This window comes from Nannospalax galili, unplaced genomic scaffold, assembly GCF_000622305.1.
Source record: "Nannospalax galili isolate Female #2095 unplaced genomic scaffold, S.galili_v1.0 scaffold693, whole genome shotgun sequence".
Taxonomy (NCBI): domain Eukaryota; kingdom Metazoa; phylum Chordata; class Mammalia; order Rodentia; family Spalacidae; genus Nannospalax; species Nannospalax galili.
The window spans coordinates 1,407,548-1,411,043 of record NW_008332653.1 but is presented as its reverse complement, the minus strand read 5'-3'; the positions used below and the strand labels follow the sequence as shown (position 1 = coordinate 1,411,043).

At 44.4% G+C, this 3,496-nt stretch overlaps 1 non-coding gene across 1 annotated transcript; it reads right to left on the bottom strand.

The window, feature by feature from the left end:
- Positions 1–1,405: 1,405 nt before the first annotated feature.
- Positions 1,406–1,569, bottom strand: LOC115069372. The gene has a single exon (XR_003848657.1). It is a non-coding gene; the product is annotated as a U1 spliceosomal RNA (small nuclear RNA).
- Between the last annotated feature and the right edge of the window lie 1,927 nt (positions 1,570–3,496).

Below are 3,496 nucleotides of genomic sequence, written 5' to 3'. Positions count from 1 at the left end.
CACATAACCATTCCAAAAGGGAGGAATGGAGGCATAGTAAGGAAATACTGGACAAACACTCATATGATATATATGTGTGTGTGTGTGTGTGTGTGTGTGTGTGTGTATAGTCAATGCAAAATGCAGCTTTCGTCTGAACGGGAATAAGAGAGACTTCATTCTTATTCAGATATAACCAACCACAGTTCAGGAACATGGATTCAGGTTGTCCCCAAACCATGTTACAATATGAAAATATTCATGTGGACCTTGCTGTTACTATTATTAACCCCTGAGTCCACTTACTGCTCCCTATAGGCACATGGGCGTTGGGCCATCCACAGGGGCCTGGGCAAACCACCAGCCATCATGTCCCCAAAGAAGAGTGATTTCCCCGCCCTTCAGCAACCATCAACTACCAACAGTTCCTCTGATAGGGGTGCGGCCTCAGGGCCCCTCCCCAATCCATGTTGGAATCGTTTATTTTTATTTTACGTGTATGAGTGTTTTGCCTACATGTATGCAAGCACACCCCTAATGTGCAGTGTTCATGGAGGTCAGAAGAGGGCGTCTGATCCCCTGGAACTGGAGTTATAGATGGTTGTTAGCTGCCATGTTGCTGCTGGGAACTGAGCCAGGGTCCTCTGCAAGAGCAGCCAGTGCTCTTAACCACCGAGCCATCTCTCTAGCTGCCCCCCCCCACCCAACACCCAAGAAATTCTTTTTGTCACTTTTATTTTCACTTTACTAGGGATTCAAGAACCATCACATCATCTCTCCACACCCTAAAAAAAAATTTTTAAAGAAAGAAAATACTTGGCCAAGAACCTGGTTTTAGTGGTTTCCTAGCTTTATGGGACAGGCCCAGGAACATTACAAACATTCTGTTGACTTTGAGAAGAGAGAAATCCACCCAAATCAAGCGTTCTAGTGAAAGCTGGATGGCAAGCCCTTGGTTTGTCTTTGAACACAGAGAGGCTTTTGAAAACCCATGCTGGGATTCTTCATTTGTTCTAACAAATCTAGGTATGGCAGTGCTTGCCTATAACCCTAGCACCAGAGGGCTGAGGGAGGAGGGGGAAGGCCAGCCTGACACAGTCAAAAGTATGAGGAAAAACTGGCGTGGTGGCATATGTCTTTAATCCCAGCACTCAGGAGGCAGAGGCAGACGGATCTCTTGAGTTCAAGGCCAGCGTTGTCTACATAGTGAGTTCCAGGACAGCTGGGGCTACAAGGGTGACCCTATCTCAAAAAGACAAAAAAATAAGAGTATGAAGAAAAAAAGTAATCAGTACTCTTCAATGTTTATTTAAGTAATTGTAGCAGTAGAACTAAACTAGCATTATTTTGTTAATAAATAGATGGGTATTTCTGTGATCATCTCTCGCAAAAAAAGAGAACATCTACCTTTAAACACTGCATACATCAGGGGAGAGCGCGAACGCAGTCCCCCACTACCACAAATTTTGCAGTCGAGTTTCCCGCATTTGGGGAAATCGCAGGGGTCAGCACACCCGGAGTGCAATGGATGAGCCTCACCCTGGGAAAACCACCTTCCTGATCATGGTATCTCCCCTGCCAGGTAAGTATGCCTTTGTTTCCCACAGCCCCGACACTCACCCTCGCTCCCTGCACTCTTTAACAGACGGTCACCCGGCTGCACTCACTCTCCGGCCTCCCCGGCCTCACACGCACCTCTCGCGCTCTCTCCTGCTCACAGCCGCGGGTTCTCTGCCATGTACGCGGAACCTCTCGAGTTTCAGTGGCGGCTGTGGACTCAGCAGTCCCTGCGCTGCCTTCGTCTGCATAAGACACGCCCCTGCCTTAATGTCACGGACAGAGCTCCGCCCTTCACCCTTCCTAACGGCCCTCTGTCTGCAGGAACTGAGTTTAATGTCCGTTGTACCATGGTCATTACTTTCTCTTGTTTCTTCTGGTTGGTTTTGTTTGTGGGACCTTGACAAAGGAGCATGCTCCAGTCTTTCACTGTTTGCCTCTTCATAGCCATCACTGGACTCTTCCCTGATATGCAACATTCCCTCAAGGGTTTCATATCTGAAACCATCGAGGGTTTGCCTAAAGGTCTCACTGTGATTAGAGCAACAAAAACCAAGCTGGCATGCTAGCAGAGTGACACAAACCTATAATCTCAGCACTTAGGAGGTAGAGGCAGAAGGATAAGGAGTTCAAGGTCATTTTCGGCTATAAGACAAGTTTGAGGCCCGCTGGGGCTACATGAAACCCTTTTAAAGCAAACAAACCAACACTGAGAACACCAAAACAAATACTTCTTTAATGAGTCTGATGGGGTGATTCATGAGTTCTTTGTGGAGTCATAGACACACTAGCTATGTTAGTAACAGACTGTGCTAAGGCACAAATTTTGGTCTATCTCTCTCAAAAAAGGTTTTCTCATCAAGATGCTATCAGGTAGAGAAAGCCTAGAGCTGTGGGTTCCTACATTAGCACCTCAAAGCCCAGTGTAGATAGTGGAACAAAATTAGAGAACATCTAGAGAAATGGTTCAACGATTAAGAGCACTGGTTACTTTTGCAGAAGACGTGGGTTCAGTTTCCAGCACTCACATGGCAGCTCATAACTGTCTATAACCCCATTTCAAGGGGAGCCAACACCAATTTCTGGCCTCCAAGGGCACCAGGCATGCACATGGTACACATACATTCATACATACAGGCAAACACTCTTTCACACAAAATGAAAATAAATCTTAAAAAAAAAATAGAGACATCATCAGTCAGAAAACACCAACTAATATCTAGCTAGTCCTTTGTACTCTGGCCAGCCATGTATATTTCTTTGTATTGTTTCTCATGAAGTTTCCTTTGCTGTCCTCCCAGCAGAGTGCTCAAGGGTTTGCAGTCTGCCTGCTTACAGTAACACTGAATGCACCAAGAAGCTCTTTAAAATTCTAATGCACCCTGGCTCATCTTTAGAAATCCAAGGCTACCTGGAGAGTTTCCACTAACATACATGCATTATTATTTTGAGATATAATATAGATTCTTAAAAATAATATAGATTCTGCTACACATTCTGTGTACATAATTACTACATGAAAATTTGGATGCACATACTCTAAGGCAGTGGGTAACTTGATGTTATCCATTAAAAAATGCAGTTTTCAATTATGATAGAGAAATTAGATGGAATTGACTTGGTCAACTCTCAGAAAACACGGTGTGTCTAAGTTTTAGAGACTGGCCTTTCTGGTTTGACCTGCACATGGTGGATTTTGAGCCAGTGCAGATAAGTATGGTCTAGTTTAAGGTTTTATGTAAACTTTAAACATAGTTGATTGCTCTTAATTTTAGTTTTACAAATAGACATTTGTAGGAGCCAGCCAAAGTGAGACCCTGTCTTTAAAAGTAAGTAAATATCTTTTTTTTTTTTTTTGAGACAGCTGTAGCCCCAGCTGGCATGGAACTCCCTATGAGGACCAGTGGCTTTGTTAACTCACAGAGATCCACCTGCCTCTGCCTCCCAAGTGCTGGGATTA